The sequence below is a fragment of the Dendropsophus ebraccatus genome, chromosome 5 (assembly GCF_027789765.1).
Source record: "Dendropsophus ebraccatus isolate aDenEbr1 chromosome 5, aDenEbr1.pat, whole genome shotgun sequence".
NCBI lineage: Eukaryota > Metazoa > Chordata > Amphibia > Anura > Hylidae > Dendropsophus > Dendropsophus ebraccatus.
The window spans coordinates 103363380-103384499 of record NC_091458.1 but is presented as its reverse complement, the minus strand read 5'-3'; the positions used below and the strand labels follow the sequence as shown (position 1 = coordinate 103384499).

General features: G+C 48.7%; 1 long non-coding RNA gene across 1 annotated transcript in view; it reads left to right on the top strand.

Moving 5' to 3' along the window:
* Nucleotides 1–344: 344 nt before the first annotated feature.
* Nucleotides 345–21120, top strand: part of LOC138793713 (uncharacterized) — a 45622-nt gene continuing 24846 nt past the window's right edge. The window contains exon 1 of the long non-coding RNA XR_011363325.1: nucleotides 345–658. This is a non-coding gene — a long non-coding RNA (uncharacterized lncRNA). The remainder of the gene's footprint in view (nucleotides 659–21120) is intronic.

Below are 21120 nucleotides of genomic sequence, written 5' to 3'. Positions count from 1 at the left end.
TGGTGGGGGGTGGGTTGATGGTGATACTTACAGTGCAAGTCGCACACTGTAGTCCATTTCTGTAATGATAATACAGGGAGAAGTGAGTTAGCATCATTGTAATGACAAACAACTTGCAGCAGAGCAGTAACAGAGGGAGACCAGCAGGGGGCAGCACCAGAAACACACAGCAGGTACCTAGCTGGAGATTTATGGCTCTATCTTACAGTAAGATTATCTTTGTTGCCCACAGCAGCCAATCACAGCTCAGCTTTCATTTCTCACATTGCTCTGGTAAAATGAAAGTTGAGCTGTGATTGGTTGCTATGGGAGCTCTGGTTGCTAAGGGCAGTGAGAAGCATCTTACTATAGGACGGCAGGATAAATCTCCCCAATCTCTAATCCATCAATTCTCTTCTGGTTAGAAATAGGAATAATTGTGGAGACTGGAGGAAGTAACTGTGGCTGTGATGGGTGCAGCGCCCCCTACAGGCTGACACATGGTGTCCTGGTGACCGCAGTGAATATACATAGAGAGTGTGACAGTGTGAACAGGCCCTTACCCTCAAAGACATCGTAGTGATCTCTGTACAAGACACGAGAACCTGAGGAAGAGAGAAGAAATATTTTTAGTGCAGCTTCTTGGTGTTTCTATGGATCTAGCGGATCACTCCCCAATGTAAGTTCTCTATTGTGTAAGATTTGGGGGACACCAGGCTTGGGAGGGGGGCACAGAGGGCTGAGCACAGGGTGGGGGAGGGTAGGGGGAGATACTTACACTATAACTCCTACTCCAACTCTGAAAAGTTCCGAGATCAGCGGCGCCTTATCATTCATGTATGTCATCATGTGTGGCTGATGTCACTCTGTGATGTCATAAAGAAAGCAGACAGCCAATCAAATACCAGATCATTGCTAGGTGTAATTTGCATATGGAAAGATAGATAGATAGATAATAGATAGATAGATAGATAGATAGGAGATAGATAGATAGAGAAATAGATAATAGATAGTAGATAGATAGATAGATGGATAGATAGATAGTTAAGAGATAGATGATAGATAGGAGATAGATAGATAGATAGATAGATAGATAGATAGATAGATAGATAGATAGATAGATAATAGATAGGAGATAGATAGAGAAATAGATAATAGATAGGAGATAGATAATAGATAGATAGATAATAGATAGGAGATAGATAGAGAAATAGATAATAGATAGGAGATAGATAGATAGATAGATGGATAGATAGATAGATAGATAGAGATAGATGATAGATAGGAGATAGATAGATAGTTAATAGATAGATAGGAGATAGAGAGAGATAGATAATAGATAGATGATAGATAGGAGATAGATAGATAGATAGATAGATAGATAGATAGATAGATAGATAGATAGGAGATAGATAGATATTTGATGGTAATTTAACTAGAACTGTCTTATTAACCCCTTGCCTCCACAGCCTGTTTTGGCCTTAATGCCCGGGGCCTATTTTTCAAATCTGACCTGTCTCTCTTTATGTAGTTATAACTCTGCGATGCTTTTAACTTTCGCGGTTATTCTGAGATAGTTTTTTCGTGACATATTCCTCTTTATGTTAGTGGTATACTTTGATTGATACCCTCAGTAGTTTTTTTTGTAAAAAAAACACATTTGAGCAAAAATTTGAAAAATTTACATTTCTTTATATTCAAAATTCTCTTTTCCTAAGAAAGATAGTCATGTCACATGAACTAATTATTACTACATCATCTACAAGATGTCTGCTTTATGGTGACATCATTTGGTGAACAACCTTTTACTTTTTAGGATGTTAGAGGGTTTAGAAATTTTGCAGCAATTTTTCCAGTTTTCAGGAGAATTTCAAGTTCAGATTGTCCTAGGGACCAGTTCAGTTCTGAAGTGGATTTGTAGAGCCTGTATGTTAGTTACCCCCATAAATTCCTCCACCCCTCAAAGTATTCAAAGTAACATTTCATAAGTGTATTAACCCTTTAGGTGTTTTGCAGAAATTTAAGCAAGTTGGAGGGGAAATTGAAAATTTTCATTTTTTTGGCAGATATTCTATTTTAAGCCATTATTTTTTCCTCTAACACAGAAAATACTAACTGAGAAAAACAACTCACTATTTATTCCCCATGTTTCAATGTTTCTAGAAATCCCCCATATGTGGCTGCAGTGCGTCACCTGACTCAACCACAGGCCGCAGACATGACAGAAGCCTTGTGTATTTTTGGGGTCTTTCTTTATTTCAGTCTTTTTTTTAGCCATTATATCATGTGACAGAGGCCTTACAGTGGCAAAATATTTGTGTAAGACAAGTTGGTGCACAGGGACCGATCCAGGAGGGGGCGGAGCATATGTAGAGGGCGGATCGGAGCATGGGGAGAGGCCGGACCATGGAGGGGGCTGGATCGGGAAGGGGGGAAGCAGAGCCTGGGGAGGGGACCGGATCATGGAGGGGAGGGGGGAGCGGAGCACGGAGAGGATCACAGCAGTGGCGGCGGGAGGAGGCAACGTGCTGCAGCCTCCTCCCGCTGCCCAATCAGCAGGAGACATCAGATCTTCCCATAAACCGTGGTGTTTATGGGGTTAACTGCCCGGGGAAGGACAGCTCCTCTCCGGGCAGTGGCAGCAGGATGAGGCAGCCTCCTCCTGCTGCCCAATCGCATCTAGGGACACTGGGGGGAGGCAGGGAAAGCGGCTGAGGCAGGGAATCGTGTCTGAGCAGCTGATGACGCGGCAGAGGGGGGCCGGCATAAGGGACGGCTGGAGCGGTTCGGCCGGCCTCCCGAAGATGACGTCATTGTCCCAAGATTGCGGACGGGGGTCGACACGGATGCGGTAAGTATAATGCACCACACTTCCGGGTCTAGCGTGGGGGGGGTGACACGGGGAAGGGGGCCATTCACTTACATAACACACATTACAAAGTTGTATAACTTTGTAATGTGTGGTATTTTGTGAATAAATGTTTAGGACCGCACTACTCTTTAAGTGAGAACAAATCTTATAATAGGATCGATGTTTTCCTTGTAAAATACAATTTACAATAACACCCTGGTAGAGAGGCAGGGGCGGGCAGCTGTTTGAGCTTGCTGCGCTGCCATTGCTTCTCCCTGCTGCAGAGAACACCCTTTCCAGCCTGCCCCAACTGCAGCCACCCATCTCCAGGCCACTGATGCTGAAGCATGGGAGCTGGCAGCCCGGAGAAGGGTCCAGGGAGCTGGGGCAAGCTGGAGGAGCTATTCTCTGCAGCGGGGAGAACCAAGGAGGTGCGGCAAGTTCAAACAATCACCTGCCTCTATGTCTCTGCTGTGAGAACACCCGTTTAAAGTGGGAATTCCCCTCCTAATGGCTTCTTACTGATAGTCTTTACACTTTTTGGGCCGGGCGCTCTGCATCTGACCTATGGAGTCAGGGCAGTGTATTGGCAGTACTGCCGTCAGGGGCCCGCCCTATTATGGGGCCCGATGATGCCTCTCACACTGCACTTGAGTTGGTTAGAAGATCTGTCCACAGTGTGTGCCTGTGCCGAGCCTGGGAGCTGCTGCAGAGTGAGGCCTGTCCACGAAAAGTGCCAGATTTTAGTTTATTAAAAAAATAAAGTATCCCTGCTGCCTTCCAGAGGGCCCCGTTCTTTTACTGAACAGAAATCATGTTCCCTCCCCTCCTCCTGCACTCTCCCTGGTCCGGCCTCAGGTCAGCAGCTCCCAGGTGACAGGCAGGAAGATGCAGAGAGAAGCAGCCGGGCCCCCTCCTCTCTCCTGCCCCGCCTGCAGTGTGGCCCGCTCCCTCCTGTAGCTGTGTATAGACCAGTACAGCTCTGCAGTCGGTGCAGGAGGGGCTGGAGGCTGCACCATACAGGCTGGAGCAGAAGAAGAGGAGACATCACATGTAGACCCCCCTGGAGCTTCCTTTCCTGCATAAAAAGGTGTGTGAGGGTATATATGTGTACTGTGCCTATCTGTGTGTGTCGGTGCACCCTTGTCTTGTGTATATATGTGTATTGTGCCTATCTGTGTGTGTTTGTGCACCCCTGTCTTGGGTATATATGTGTATTGTGCCTATCTGTGTGTGTTTGTGCACCCCTGTCATGTGTTTGTGTGAGTGTTAGTGCAGCGAGCCGGGGTAATGGGAAGAGAGTGAGGGGAGTGAGGAGAGGATGATGGTGATGGTAGTCTCTCCTGAGCGTGGCGCTGAGCTCCTCTGTGGGGGGACGCACTGAGGGCTGCAGGGGGAGAGTGTGCTATACCTGCAGGATGGCTGGAACTTGTCACGGTCACAGGTGGGCACGAGGGCTTCTGCAGGTACAGGGGGACTCTCTGGCGCTTCCCTGGTATCACTCTCTCTTCTGTGGCTGCTGCAGCGGTTTCTGTAGGGGGGCTGCACCCGTGTGTAAGGTGGTCGGTGGTGTGGACTTGTAGTTCCCCCGGGGCCAACCCCAAAATACTGCTGCCTGGTAATATGGCCCTTGATGGTGGTGTGGTGCAGGTGGACCAGACAACAGGGAGACAAGGAGGGAGGCAGTGTAACAACAACTCCTTTACTGTAAGACTTGCAGATGTTATACAGTCCTTTGGTACACAGTAGTGACTACTGGCGGCTTTGACTGAGCTACTGTGCTTGTGAGAGCCTGGTGGTGTGAAGAGAGACGACCTGCCTTAGGTCCTGGTCTGCCAGTACGTGTGGGACGCTGGTGAGCACTGTGATCCTGTGGACTTCTCCCAATGGTGCTTGAGTCTGCTTCTCCCCTCCCTGTCTGCCAGGGAGCTTCCTGCAAAGTTACTGGGCCGGGCCTTAGGCCACAACTTTCGGTTCCCAGAGGATCCAGGGGTCCTAGTCAATCCTACCCCCCGAATGTCAGGAAGATGGGTGCCGAGGCTAAGTTAACTCGGCTCCCTCCTACAGCCAAGTCTCTCCACTGGGTGTCTGTCTTTAGGATTCCCACTGACTGTATATGTGCTGCCCCTTTCCTGAGGGTGCACCTGACAAACTGTCTCTCCAGGTCTCTCTTTCTCTCACCTCCAGCTGTCTGTTCTCTTGCTGCTCTGTGTAAGATCTTTCTCCATGTTCCCCTCAGCAGCTTTTCTCTCTGTGGTGATCTCCTGAGGTGATGTTATTCCCTCTACAGCTGGTCACTTGTCTCACTGGTCTCTTGTCTCCTGTCTCAGCTAAACACTGCAACAGCTAGCCTTATATAGGGGGCCTATCTGCATAACCACACCCCCTTCTAGCAACTTCCTAAGCTTACCACACTACCTAGAGCAGTTCCCACTAAGGTCAGTAGATGTCGCTGTTGTGTAGTGTGCAGTGTAAGCATGTAACCCATCTCTGCCTGCCAATTACTGGTACAGAGAAATACACAGAATAGTTGCACATAAAGCATGTTAAATATATAATAACACTTGTTGACAGGTGCCATCCTCAGCCCAGCCACAGGAACCATGCTCTGGTATACTACATATTCCCCCTCTAAAAATAAGCCGGCCTCGGCGACGGGCTGGGGCGAGGATGAAAGCTGGAAACACAAATAAAAGGCACCATACCTGTGTAAAAGTGTAAAAGTTTGGTTAGGCACATAGGCAAATATAGTGCAAACAATTTTGTAAACATAGTGGGCTCCTGCCCAACAGGGAACTCTTACAGTCTCTCTATTGGCACTTAGCACAGCGTCCATATTAGAGTGCTCCTTTTGAATAAACAATACACATGGCTGCAATAACAGTGTAGTAGTATAGGGCTTCTGGCACAGCTCAATATGCAAAGAGTCCTGGTAGTGTCCATGAACATGAAGTCCCTTTTTGGCAGAACAAACAAAGCTCTGTGGCACATGACAAAGATAGTGTCCATGAGAGTCTCTGGGTAAGTAAGGTCACTGAATAGGCAGTCCATGGCAGATTATAACTAACATAAACAGTTCTGGGAATCTTGGCTATATAACCAGGCACATATCTTAAACGTTACTCTTGACTTTAAGTCAGGCACTAAAGCTTGAACATTACATTGCTATAACATTTTCTCCTAAATAACATTATAATGCAATCAACAATATGGCCAACAAGGCCGGAACTTAGACTCTGTATCTGAGTGGAGGCATTCCTCTGGTGGTTCTCTCAGATCTCCTCAATGGAGGTGGCTGCTCCACTACTACTGATAGTAGTTCGGATTCTGGTTCAGCTCTTGAGGTAGCCAGTTCTCTGGTAGGAACTCTTGGGGTAGGCACAGTTAGAATAGGTCCCAGAAACATGTACAGTGGGTCAAAGAATGCACTTGGTACATGAACAGGTAGCTCTGAGCTTTCTTCTGTCTGTGAACTAGGTTCTGTATCCTTGAACTCTGCTGGATGATCTTCCTTTAGGCAAAGTTTCAATCGGTTGCGGTGTACGGTTTGAGGTTCTCTTCCTTCTTTCTCAATCTTGTAGACCTCTCCGTCTGGATAGGGGACAGCCACAATTGTGAAGGGTTCGGCTTCCCACTTTGGATCAAGTTTACTTGTTCGATGATGGTTTTTTAGCCAAACTCTATCTCCCATTTGTAATGGTTCCAATCGAGCATGTAGGTTAAAATCTGCTTCTTGCTTACGTCTGGCTTCTTCCATCTTAGTGGCAACAATCTCCTTAGCTTCTTCCAGACGTCTTTGGTGGTCTTTCACCCAGGTGATTTCTGTTAAAGGGTTCACTGAATCTGGTACTTGTACTCCAAGGGCCAAGTCGGATGGTAACTGTCCTTGACGACCAAACATTAGGAAGTATGGAGTATATCCAGTGGAACAGTGGACTGTGTTGTTGTAGGTGTACACCAACTCAGGTAGTGATTTTGGCCAATCAGCCCTTTGAGAGGTTGAGGCTGTTCTCAACATACTGATGAGGATCTGATTGATCTTCTCACAAAGACCGTTACCCTGAGGATGGTAAGCGGTAGTTCTCAACTTCTTACAGTTGTGCTGCTGGCAGAGTTGGTGGATTAACTGCGACTCAAATGCAGCTCCTCTGTCTGTTAGAATGTGATCAGGACAGCCGTATGGTAGAATGAAATTCTTCCAAAGCTTTTCAGCAGTTGTCTGAGCAGTCAAATCCTTCACTGGTACTGCTACAGCGAACTTTGTGAAGTGGTCGACTATGGTCAAGGCATAGGTATACCCAGACCTACTTGACTCCAGTTTTACATGGTCCATAGCAACAATTTGAAGAGGACGTTGAGTCTTGATAGGATGCAAAGGAGCTCTTTGGTCATGCCTTTCTCCTTTGGTCCTTGTACAGGAAGGACATTCTCTACACCACTTCTCAATGTCCTGGCGCATGCCAATCCAGTAAAACCTTCTCCGAATGGTTGATTCGGTCTTCTGTACACCAAAGTGTCCAGATTTGTCGTGGTACGCCTCAAGTACAATGTGAGCATCCCTACGTGGGATCAGCAACTGATGAAGTCGCTCACCGGAGGTTGGGTCAAGAGTACTCCTCTGTAGTAGACCTTGGTAGAAAAACAGGCGTTTTCTCTGTCTCCAGAGACGTAGCAGCTCAGGGTCAGGATAGTCTTGACGCAGTCTGCGTGGTATCCTACCACTTTGCAGGTAGTCCTGGATCTCTCCCAACACTCTACTTTCTTCTTGGAGGGTCTTCCAGGAAACATTTTCAAGGTGCTGGTTAGATTGGGTAGGCCTGGCATTTTGACTCTGTGCAACCACAGTTGTTTTCTGATGAGCAAAACGGGTGTAGAATGCGGGCATTTCGACTTCTTCCCACTCATCTTCCAATGTACTGGGTGGTTCCTCACCTGTTGGTAGGCGGGATAAGGCATCGGCATTGATGTTGACCTTGCCAGAGCGGTACTTCACAGTAAATTGATAGTTTGCCAACCTTGATGCCCAACGTTGCTCCAACGCTCCAAGTCTTGCCGTGTTGAGATGTGCCAATGGATTATTGTCAGTGAAGACAGTGAAGGGTGTCACTGCTAAGTAATCCTTAAACTTCTCGGTCACTGCCCATACGAGTGCTAAGAACTCCAGTTTGAAAGAACTGTAATTCTGGTCGTTCTTCTCTGCACCTCGCAGACCTCTACTTGCGTAGGCAATGACTCTTTCTTTCCCATCTTGCACTTGGGACAAGACTGCTCCGAGGCCTAGGTAACTGGCATCGGTGTACAAGCGGAATGGAAGCTGGTAGTCAGGGTAAGCTAAGATAGGAGGCTGGGTCAGAAGCCTCTTAAGAGTCTGGAAGGCAGTCTCCTGCTGGTCAGTCCAGATGATGGGCAACTTCTTTTTACGAACTTCAGGCGGATGCCCTCTCAGTAGTTCTTGCAATGGTTCGGATATGTGGGCAAACTGCGGTATGAAACGTCTGTAGTACCCTGCGAATCCGAGAAAACTCCTCACTTCCTTAACAGTGGTTGGTGTAGGCCAGTCTTGAACTGCTGAGATCTTTTCTGGATCAGGTTTCACTCCCTCTGCGCTCACTATGTGGCCCAAGTACTTCACCTGTGGTTTGAGGAGGTGGCATTTTGATGGCTTAATCTTTAGCCCATGCTGGATTAGAACTTGGAAAACTTCTGTGAGATGTTCGAGATGTTCCTTATAAGTCTTGGAATAGACTATCACGTCATCCAAATAAAGTAGAACGCTCTCAAAGTTCTTATGTCCAAGGCATCGCTCCATCAGCCTCTGGAACGTAGCTGGGGCATTACACAGCCCAAAAGGCATGCTGGTAAACTCGTAGAGACCCATTGGGGTGGTAAAAGCGGTCTTCTCCTGATCCTCTGGTGCCACTGGTACCTGCCAGTATCCACTGGTGAGGTCCAGGGTAGAAAAGTAAACAGCTTTCCCTAGAGCTGTGAGGGACTCCTCGATGCGTGGAAGTGGGTAGGCATCCTTGTGGGTCACACTATTGAGTTTGCGGTAATCCACGCAAAAACGGATGGTTCCATCTTTTTTCCTTACCAACACAAGGGGTGCTGCCCAAGGACTCTGGCTATCTTTGACAACGTTTGAATCCTTCATGTCTTGCAAAAGCTTCTTGACTGACTGGTGCATAGCAGGTGGTAGAGGCCTATGCCGCTCCTTGATTGGCGGATGGTCTCCAGTTTGAATGGTGTGTTGCAGCAAAGTGGTTTTGCCGAAGTCCAGTGGATGTTGACTGAAAGCTTGTTGATACTGGCATGCAATGTTCAGTACGCCTTTTAGTTGCGCAGCTGGCGTAGCAGGATCACCAATATCAAGTTGGGTCCACCTTAGTTCCTGGGGCCTCTGCTCTGCACTGTCCATGACTCGAGCAGTCTGACAGCAGGTTGCTGCTTTACTACTGACAATGTCTTCAAATGTGACTTGGGAGAGCTTTGCAACAGCGTAGAACTTGGGAAGAGTAGCTGGACTGTCACCAACATTGACTAGACGAACTGGCACTCGTCCTTGAGACACAGTAACTAGGCTTCTGGCGGCCTTCACTAGTGCTCGCTCCTTGATGTCAATGGGTTCTAGGAGAGCTTGATAGTCCTCTCCTCCAACACCAGGGCGTGCGCGGCACCAAAGTACAGTTTCTGCATTAGGTTGTAAAAGTACAGGTTTGGAATCACAAATACGTACTCTGCAGATGTCTCCAGATCCACTGCTGAACTTCTGTTGTGCGCTGATATTCTTGATGGCGCTCTGAATTCCCTTCTGGGTAGGTGGTGGAGCTGTGGACAGAGATGCATGCAACAACTCGAGAATTTCCCCAAAACAATTTTTCATTACATTCATCCCCAACACAACAGGTGGAAACTCATGATCCTCAACTGAAGTCACAATAACACCTTGCCTGGGTAACATGAGATGATTAACCTGAATGGTAGGTTCCCAGTAGCCTTGATGGGGAATATGGTGACCAGAACTGCCAATAACATTGAGCCAGGGTTCAGGGGGATGAATTAAGTCACACACGTCCCAGTACTGTTCATATGCACTTTTCTGAAAAGTAGTCACTTGAGACCCAGTATCAATAAGAGCCTCAAAGGGTACCCCATTTAGATAGATAGTTACTCTCGGGCAGGACGAGATGTACCTAGGGCCCCAGAGCGGTTCTCGAGGTGGACCTTGATCTGCTGATCCCGAGGGGCGGTCCTCGCCCTCGGGGATGTGTAGTTTAACTGAAAGCAGGTGTCAGCAGAGTGTCCATATTTGTGGCAATAACGACAAATAGGCCTGGGACGACTTGCCTTATCTGGTGCAGTCCTTGCAGGTGGACCCTTGTAGACAGGAGGTGATGCATCTGGAAAGCTCCTGACAGGGGTCTCAGGAACACTGGACGGCTGAGGGTGAGTAGCGAGGTCATCTAGACGTCTGCATAGAGTCTCAACAGTCTTGGCCAAGGAAGTCAGTTGCTCCTGCAACCGGGAAACAGCATCAGATGCAGGGGCTTGCGCAGCCTGGATCACGGGTGGAGCACCTGTGGAAGGAAGCAAGGAGACAGGAACGACAGGTCTCATGGCAACAGCTGGATGGCCTGCCAGGTTGGAAGGCTCTTGATGTCGCCCCCTCTCTAGCACTCGAACAGCCATTCTTCTGAATTCTTGGAAAGGGAGAGTAGGGTGCTGCTCAGCAAGCATTCTCAGTTGGCCTTGGATGTGTTCGGAGTAGGCTCCCTCTATGAAGCGCTCTAACAAAGTTCTGTCTGCATGAGCCTCCCCAAAGGGTTCTGCTTGGATAATGGCTCCCATAGATTCTTGGAGAGAATAAGCATAGTCTCTGAGTGATTCTCCAGGTTTCTGTCGTCTCTCAAAGAACCTCATCTGTAACTCTGACAATGAGCGTGCTTCAAACTCAGACTGTAGTTTAGCAAATATGTCTTTTACTGTCTTCCTCTCAGTAGGAGACCATGACTTTATCTCTTTAAGGGCAGGTCCCTCTAATTGTCCCATCAACATTTCTACTTGCTGCTCTTGGGATAAAGGATACATCCTGAAGGTGGCCATCATTTGTTCTCTGAATCCTCTAAGAGTATTAGCGTCTCCACGGTAACGGGGCAGCCAGGGAGCCCCCATGTAGTAGGGTAGAGTGAGAGGCATTGGGCCTGTAGCGGTAGTGGCATTAGGCCCAGGAGAGTCACTGTCACTTGAAGAACTGGACATTTTAACACTTTTTCCGTGCTTCTGCAGATATATGATACTGTCTCTTTAAGAGCACACACAGCGGGGTCACTGACGCCGACCGGATAGTCTCTAATGTACAGTCGCTCACACACCACAGCGATTGCTGACAGGAACAGTATGTAGACTCACTTGTTGTGATGGTTAGGCAGCAGCAGGAGCCTAAGATGGAGGTAGTCTCCGTTACGGAGCGTCTGCGCGGCAACTGTCACTTCCGGGTTCAGGCTGTGGCGCAGCAAACAATTGTGGTGCTTTAACCCCTACAGGGCTGGAACAAAGTCTCTTACAATGCAAGAACAGTTTAATGGCAAGCTTTCAGGCAGATAATGTACACTCACAGTCTATGGAGATGCAGGGTTCCCCCTCTTTTGCGGTTAGCACACACTTGAGGGAAGTTTTCTCACAGCTGAGGTGTCGGTACTTTGTGACAGGCACACAGCCTATCCTGTTCGTGACGCCAAAAGAGAACTATGCAGCGAGCCGGGGTAATGGGAAGAGAGTGAGGGGAGTGAGGAGAGGATGATGGTGATGGTAGTCTCTCCTGAGCGTGGCGCTGAGCTCCTCTGTGGGGGGACGCACTGAGGGCTGCAGGGGGAGAGTGTGCTATACCTGCAGGATGGCTGGAACTTGTCACGGTCACAGGTGGGCACGAGGGCTTCTGCAGGTACAGGGGGACTCTCTGGCGCTTCCCTGGTATCACTCTCTCTTCTGTGGCTGCTGCAGCGGTTTCTGTAGGGGGGCTGCACCCGTGTGTAAGGTGGTCGGTGGTGTGGACTTGTAGTTCCCCCGGGGCCAACCCCAAAATACTGCTGCCTGGTAATATGGCCCTTGATGGTGGTGTGGTGCAGGTGGACCAGACAACAGGGAGACAAGGAGGGAGGCAGTGTAACAACAACTCCTTTACTGTAAGACTTGCAGATGTTATACAGTCCTTTGGTACACAGTAGTGACTACTGGCGGCTTTGACTGAGCTACTGTGCTTGTGAGAGCCTGGTGGTGTGAAGAGAGACGACCTGCCTTAGGTCCTGGTCTGCCAGTACGTGTGGGACGCTGGTGAGCACTGTGATCCTGTGGACTTCTCCCAATGGTGCTTGAGTCTGCTTCTCCCCTCCCTGTCTGCCAGGGAGCTTCCTGCAAAGTTACTGGGCCGGGCCTTAGGCCACAACTTTCGGTTCCCAGAGGATCCAGGGGTCCTAGTCAATCCTACCCCCCGAATGTCAGGAAGATGGGTGCCGAGGCTAAGTTAACTCGGCTCCCTCCTACAGCCAAGTCTCTCCACTGGGTGTCTGTCTTTAGGATTCCCACTGACTGTATATGTGCTGCCCCTTTCCTGAGGGTGCACCTGACAAACTGTCTCTCCAGGTCTCTCTTTCTCTCACCTCCAGCTGTCTGTTCTCTTGCTGCTCTGTGTAAGATCTTTCTCCATGTTCCCCTCAGCAGCTTTTCTCTCTGTGGTGATCTCCTGAGGTGATGTTATTCCCTCTACAGCTGGTCACTTGTCTCACTGGTCTCTTGTCTCCTGTCTCAGCTAAACACTGCAACAGCTAGCCTTATATAGGGGGCCTATCTGCATAACCACACCCCCTTCTAGCAACTTCCTAAGCTTACCACACTACCTAGAGCAGTTCCCACTAAGGTCAGTAGATGTCGCTGTTGTGTAGTGTGCAGTGTAAGCATGTAACCCATCTCTGCCTGCCAATTACTGGTACAGAGAAATACACAGAATAGTTGCACATAAAGCATGTTAAATATATAATAACACTTGTTGACAGGTGCCATCCTCAGCCCAGCCACAGGAACCATGCTCTGGTATACTACATTAGTGCTATAGATGTATACACTGTATGTAATCGGCATGTCTTTGTATCTCTGTAATGTGTGTGTGTGTGTGTGTGTGCATATTTGTGTATCTGTGTGTGTATGTGCCTTTGTGTGTGTGTCTATTTTTGTGGTAGTTCTATACATCTATGTATAATATGTGCGCAAAAAAAACTATAAACCAGCTAATCCTGCACAGGTAACAGATTACAACTTTGCATTTGGGGCAACCAATCCCTGACTCCCTAATCGAGTGGCAGAGTCGCCCTTTAAGGGTGTGTGTGTGTGTGGGGGGGGGTTCTGTCTGGAGGGACAGTGACATTAATAGTGTATCAGGGTAGAGTCAGAGATCGGCTGCCCCGTTTGCACAGCTATAATCCCTTACCTGTGAAGGTACTTGATCACATTCTGGATGTGTGTGTTTGCACATATACAGTGGTCGGGAAGGGGGGGGGGGGGGCACAGCTGCTTAAACTGCCCATATTCTTCTTCAACCCCCTCTCATTTCATGGATATAAGTCACAGAACCCTGAACTTTCGCTGCTTTTAAATGACAGTAGAGTAGACAGCTGCCAGCTCCCCACTCTCCCTTGTAGCTGCATTAGGCCCATGGCCTGTAAGTGATTAGCTGAAGCAGTGTCCCATCCCAGCGCACGCAGCATGATGACGTCACCCCACTGCCTGCACTCGGAGTGTCCAGCAGGAAGAGGAGCCACAGCTGGGTGGGAGAAATTTTTATTAATTTTTTTTTTCATTCTGTTAACCTAAGGGGCACTGTTTAGGGGAAGAGAGGCACATGCACTGTGTATGTCATTATATGGGGGCACTATCTGGGGACAGTAAGTAGTCTTCAGTAAGGGTAATTATATGAAGATCCAACTACTGTGTGGGGGCACTATTAGAAAGGGAAACTACTGTGTAGGGGCACTATTAGAAAGGGAAACTACTGTGTGGGGGGACTATTAGAAAGGGAAACTACTGTGTGGGGGCACTATTAGAAAGGGAAACTACTGTGTGGGGGCACTATTAGAAAGGGAAACTACTGTGTGGGGGCACTATTAGAAAGGGAAACTACTGTGTGGGGGCACTATTAGAAAGGGAAACTACTGTGTGGGGGCACTTTTATAATGTGGTGCCCTATGGATCGGTCATTTGTATAAGTGTTTGATGCTGGAAAAATGTGGAGCCTTAGATGTTTGTCTGGCAGATACTGCAGAGATGAGTCATGGCAGGAAGAAGTCCCTCTTATTGATCTAGACAGGAAAGAAAAGGAAAGTGAACGTCTCTGATCAGAGAAGATGCAGTGTCCCAGAACATGCAGACTACTACTCCTATTATGGCCATTTCTCTTGCTGTGTCAATGCCTGTTCTGGTAAGTGTTTGCACTGCAACTGCTGCTGGTTTTCCCCTAGTATTCTCTAGTAATGTGCATTTTCATGTGTATTGTCATGTATTCCTGTATATTATTACAGTGTACAGTGGTATGCAAGGCTGTTGATCACGTGACCTGTAACCATGGTTCCTCCAATGGCCGACTAGCTCTGGCCAGGAGCAACCATGTGACCTCCCACTTCCTCCTAACAAGTTAGTCTTCCCCCTGCTTCCAAGCAAGGAGGATGTGTGTCGTCCCTCTCCTGCCTCAGAGGAGTTGGGCTTCTTCTCTGCAGCTCCCACTTCACCACTAGAAGTGTGGATTAGGTGCTCTGCTATATTCAAGTCTTCGGCTGTATCTGCCTGCTCAAGTGACCGGATTCTTCTCTCTCATCTGGGTGTCATTCTGATATCTCTCCTCATCGCTGCAAGGATTCACAGCAAGTATTATTCTCAAGCTAATCCACCCAGCAACGCTATTTCTCTCATACTCCTACTCCCATCATCCGGCACGTATTCTCACAGCCTATGCAGCACCACTCCTGCCTTATTTGTCAAAGCCTGCTATATACCCGGTTGCATCCGGACAGAACTGTTGCTACTAGTTACCTTATCTATAATAAAACCGCTGTTACTGAACCCTGGCATTGGTGTCCACTAACTGGTGCCCCGACTAAGTGCAGCGAAGAATCGCATGCCCATCATCACCCGCAGATTCCTCAGACCGGCCCTGCAGCTGTGCCGCCCTCAGGCCTATACCGTGACAAGTATACACCCTGCAGCTGCCCCGGTCATTGCCCGCTCATAACACCAGCACTGCGGAAGTGGCCCCCAGGGGCCAGGGCATCGCATTTTTGGCGTCACGAACAGGATACACACGCCACGCGGTGTACAAGATCTATAGTTTATTATCGTCTCCAGAGACTTTGCTAAAATTGCCATGGGAGTTTTGATTACTGAGTCGCTGCACGGCTTAGACTGTACACAAAATGGCCGCTTCTTGCTGTTATTTCTACCTGCGCCATCCCCCGGTGACGAGGGGGTTAACTGCCATGCGGCCGAGAAGCGGGAATTGCTTGGCGCCATTGATAATGACTGTGTCTCTCCTGATTGGCCGGCCGCTTCCACTGACGTCATTGTTGCTGGGCAGACTTTGGAGCCTGATCCTCCAGCCTGGCGCTCCTCCACTTCCTGCTACAAGTTCCGGCCAGTGGAACGCAAGATGGCGGCCTATGAAGAGCACCTGCCTGCAGCCCCAGCGCTTGTGATGCCTACACTGCCTGATAGTCTGCCTCTGCTCAATCCTGCGTGCCTGCTAATGCCGCCACCCTCCGACAGCGATATCAGTTGGGGCTCTACACCAGTCTCCAACGGTCCGGAGGAAGAGCCTGTCTCCATCGCCAGCGTCTCACCGGGATCTCGTTGCTCCAGCACTCCCGAGGTTGCCTTCTCCACAGGAGGATCGACCTCGCCAGAAAACGATGGATCCGTGAGTACCGGGGTTCCGGGCGCCCCTCTTCCTGCCTCTAGCCAGGGGGATAACTTTAAGGCCACCTGCTACGCCAGTCCCTGGAGGCTCCCCGGGCCCGAGTCACCATCCCTGCCTCAGTGGGTGTTTGGGGACGACCCGGTTATCAAGAAGTTGGCGGATGAGATCAAGCAGGCCCTAACCTTGCTACCTCCGGTGGCTAAAGCCCCCCTCACCATGGCTACTACGGTGACTTCCCCTACCACTGCCGTGGCTAAAGCTGCGACCACCACCGCTACCTACCATGTGGCCCCTACTGTCTCTCCTGTGACCACAGTAGCCCCTACTGTCTCTCCTGTGACCTCCGTGACCCCTAGCCTCGTGGTCACCACCGCAGCAGATGATGCTCCTGCTCCGGCTTCCTCCCGGTATTATCCCTGGGAGAAAAAGAGGGGTGCCACTTGGGGTCCTCCAGGACATTTCTGTTAAATGTCCTCCCAAGGGCTGAGTTCTATGACTGTGTTTTTTTTTTTGTGTACTGTTTCACCATTCTAGTGTATGCAACGTTCAAGGTTCGTGCCTGGTTCTCCTGACCAAGTTCCCTGTACTAACCAGCCATGAGCTGATGGACACTTACAGTAACAAAAAGTTCTCTAGTGCCTGTCCCAGAGCCTTTTACATGGACGATGTTCCAATTGCCTAAAAGAGACTCTACCTAACAGAGACACTTAACCCATTCCTTCCTAATGCACTTTCCTGTGATTGTGTGTTCCACACAGGGTATTATTGCACTTACTTCATTATTGCACTTTTTCTACTATTGTATTCCAGTGTTATCGAAGTCTTTGTATTTCCTCCTCTGAGTAAGCACAAGGTTACATAGATTGCCTCAGAGTAGAGTGCCTCTTTTGTAAAACTGTATATTTTCCAGTGTCTAAGTCAGATAGCTCCTCCTCTGAGTAAGAGAAGTCAGTTTACATATACCTCAGAGAAAGTCCAGTTTATGTAGGAGTGTATTTTTTCATCCAGTCTCATTATTGTGTATTATTATCATATCTATAGCTGGAAAGATTTAGTTGAGCCAGTTCGTATGCAGATTTTCCTCAGATTTTCATTCAGATTTCTCTCCGGTTTCATTCAGATTCATGTGAGCCAGTTCTCCTCAAGACCTCGCAGTATTTGTTGTCCCTTGTTTTTCCTTTCCTTTTGTTTCCAGTATTTGTTTACCTCTGTCTTGTCCCAACGCAGTAGTTATCACACATAGTCTTACCTAACATTCACACTGGTTCATACATATTGCACCTTGGATACCCTTTCGTGTGTTTGGCCTATTGAGTAATTGTGTTGTATGATTGACCGGTATGTAAGGGGCCCCCATGTATGTTTGCTTTTATTATTTTGTTCTTTTCTCTTCCAGGTATCCAAGACACTACTCAGACACGCCAAGATAGTACACAGGTCTTCACGTTCTCCTCCAGTAGGGTAACACATTTAACAGAAAACCTACAGTCTAACTGGCTGGAATATGGAGGGTCACCCGCCAGCAGTTAAGTTGTCCTGGCTTACACGTCAGATGGTTCACGCACTAGCTACCTGGTCGCCAGAGTACGTTAGGCACCCCTAGGTGAAGTCCTGCCACTAGGGTTTCTCATTCTCTCTCTTCTCACCTGTGCCTTGGGCGTGGGAAACACACACCTCCTCACACTCACTCTCATCATTCATTCCTGTTGTTTAATTGTCCAGTCTATTCATGTTTGCTGCCTTCTAGATTCGCCGAGGTCGGCTCAAATTTGCTAGGGAGGTATGCAGTGTCCCAGAACATGCAGACTACTACTCCTATTATGGCCATTTCTCTTGCTGTGTCAATGCCTGTTCTGGTAAGTGTTTGCACTGCAACTGCTGCTGGTTTTCCCCTAGTATTCTCTAGTAATGTGCATTTTCATGTGTATTGTCATGTATTCCTGTATATTATTACAGTGTACAGTGGTATGCAAGGCTGTTGATCACGTGACCTGTAACCATGGTTCCTCCAATGGCCGACTAGCTCTGGCCAGGAGCAACCATGTGACCTCCCACTTCCTCCTAACAAGTTAGTCTTCCCCCTGCTTCCAAGCAAGGAGGATGTGTGTCGTCCCTCTCCTGCCTCAGAGGAGTTGGGCTTCTTCTCTGCAGCTCCCACTTCACCACTAGAAGTGTGGATTAGGTGCTCTGCTATATTCAAGTCTTCGGCTGTATCTGCCTGCTCAAGTGACCGGATTCTTCTCTCTCATCTGGGTGTCATTCTGATATCTCTCCTCATCGCTGCAAGGATTCACAGCAAGTATTATTCTCAAGCTAATCCACCCAGCAACGCTATTTCTCTCATACTCCTACTCCCATCATCCGGCACGTATTCTCACAGCCTATGCAGCACCACTCCTGCCTTATTTGTCAAAGCCTGCTATATACCCGGTTGCATCCGGACAGAACTGTTGCTACTAGTTACCTTATCTATAATAAAACCGCTGTTACTGAACCCTGGCATTGGTGTCCACTAACTGGTGCCCCGACTAAGTGCAGCGAAGAATCGCATGCCCATCATCACCCGCAGATTCCTCAGACCGGCCCTGCAGCTGTGCCGCCCTCAGGCCTATACCGTGACAAGTATACACCCTGCAGCTGCCCCGGTCATTGCCCGCTCATAACACCAGCACTGCGGAAGTGGCCCCCAGGGGCCAGGGCATCGCAAAGACATCACCTATTAGTCACTGGAGGTAGCTGCACTGTAGTTACTTTTTTCGGGCAATGTTAGTCTTTGTATTGTGTTTTGTGTACGGTAATGGTATTGCCATAGTATCCAGTCATTTGTTTGTGTTACTTGTGCTCACGGTGTAGCTGTATAGAAGCTTTATTGGTCACCTTGGCCTTATTAATAGTTTTATTCATCATCATATTTTATTGATACAGTGGTACCCCAGTTCTTGAACATAATTGGTTCTTGAAGGCTCCAGCTGTTACAATACCTCAATTCCATCATGCCTGGACAGGCAAAGCTTCAGGCTCTCTGCCGCCACCTCTGTCCATTTCAGGAACTGTCCAGAGCAGCAGCAAATCCCCATAGAAAACCTCTCTTGCCTGGCTGTCCCTTGCCAGATATGCTACCTCACCTATCAGGCCTCCCCATATCGACATGGAATTGTCTTTACTAACCACTGCCAAGGAACTGCTGCTCTGGAATCTGCACCTATTGAGCCCCTCCTCCCTGCCCTCTTGCCCTCTACTTGCCGCTACCCTATCGGTACTGAGGGATCTATGTGACCGAGATGACGCCTTCTCCACTCCCTCTCCCCTCACTCCTCTTCACCTCCTACCTACACTTACCTCTAACACACTTCACCCCCCTCCTCCGTTATGGAAGCACCTGTCTAAATACCATCTTAGAGACCTGACTCGGCAACATGAGACGCTCAACGTCTCCAGCCTATTACCCTCTAAACACTTCCAGTCTCAACATATTCACAATGTGTGCCACACCTATGATACCCATTCCATGGGCCTAAGGGACATCAACTGGTTAGAAAGACTGGTCCTCTTCCCACAATACCCTAAAAGGCCCCTCTCCAGAATATATGCCGGCCTCATCACCCCCCCCAGAAGGCTCACTACCGAGCTGTCTCAGAGATTGGGAGCGGGAGCTGCAGATCTCCTTTACGCCTAGCCAGTCCCACTTTATTATGAACCATTCTCATGGCTTCTCTCCTTGCATTCGCATCCAGGAATCTTCCTTCAAACTGTTTTCCCGTTGGTATAGGACTTCAGCATTCCTATATGACCACGGCATCTCTCCTACAGACCTATGCTGGCGCTGTCTCAATGACAGAAGGACTCTGTCCCACATATGGTGGCATTGCCCACTCATCCGCCCCTTTTGGGACCAGGTCCTCTCGCTAATTGCCCAACTGCCTGGCCCTACCCCAGTGTTCACCCCTGAACTGATACTTTTGTGGGCCCCTTCCGCTCATTACACCCCCAAGAAAAAGGACCTGACTACCCACCTCTTGGCAGTTGCCAAAATGATGATCCCCCTGTACTGGAGGTCGACCGATCCCCCCCACCTGACTAGGTGGATTGAGAAAGTGGAGGACGTACGGCGAATGGAGGAGATCTGTAGCTGGCACTCCCTTACACACGATAAACATACATCCCTCTGGCTCCCATGGACTACACTATTACATGCTCATTTTAGCCCGACTACTGGCTCTTAATTAACATTTAGATACCTTGGCTCCCCCCCCCCTGGTTATATGTGCCTATACCCAGTTTCACTCACCCCCTGTTCGAGCCCACACATGCCCAGCCTGTCTTATCAGGCCCAGAACTTACTTCCTCTGCCTCCGTTTACTGGCTGATTGTTGCCTAACTGGTTCTAATCTAAAAATACCCTGTACAGATCTGTATTTGTGTTATTGGGCTGTGTGGCCCCTACCCTTCCTTGTTGTTGAGCTTTGTGTTTAAATGCCTATGAAACATTTCTGTGTTTTAATAAAAAGAGATTTGACTAGAAAACCTCTCTTGCCCTGGACAGTTCCTGACATAAACAGAGGTGGCAGCAGAGAACCTAAAGCTTTGGCTGTCCAGGCATGATGGGAATTGTGGGTTTGTAACAGCTGGAGGGCATTAGGTCCCCCCTCCATGACCTGAAGGTTTTTATGGAAATGATAAGACGGTGACAATTCCAAAGAACTTCTGACTGGCTGATAACTTATATAGATGGTTTCAGACGACAGCAAGGAGGACTCCATGTTCATACACATCAGCACATTCTCATAGATCTACAAATCATCAGCTGCAGAGAAATACAATAGTGTCAAAAAAGACAAAGGATTAAAGATAAAGACAAAGGATTAATCTCCAGTCTTCCAGTACTTATAACTTGCTGCATGTCCTGCAGGAAGTGGTGTATTCTCTCCAGTCTGACACAGTGCTCTCTGCTGCCACCTCTGTCCATGTCAGGAACTGTCCAGAGCAGCAGCAAATCCCCATAGAAAAAACTCTCCTCCTCTGGGCAGTTCCTGACATGGACAGAGGTGGCAGCAGAGAACACTGTGTCAGACTGGAGAGAATACACCACTTCCTGTCACCCGTTCCTGCAACTCCTCTCCCGGCAGCAGTGTGCATCTTCTCGCTCATCTTCCGGCGCAGGCAGCATAGTACAGGAGACTCTGCCTGGGCCGGACGACCCCACAGCCTTTATCAGACGTCAGTGTGTGCGTCTTAAAGACACACGCTGACGTCTGATAGAGGCTGCGGGGACGTCCGCCCCAGACAGAGTCTCCTGTACTATGCTGCCAGCGCCGGAAGATGTTTGGGGAATGGCCGG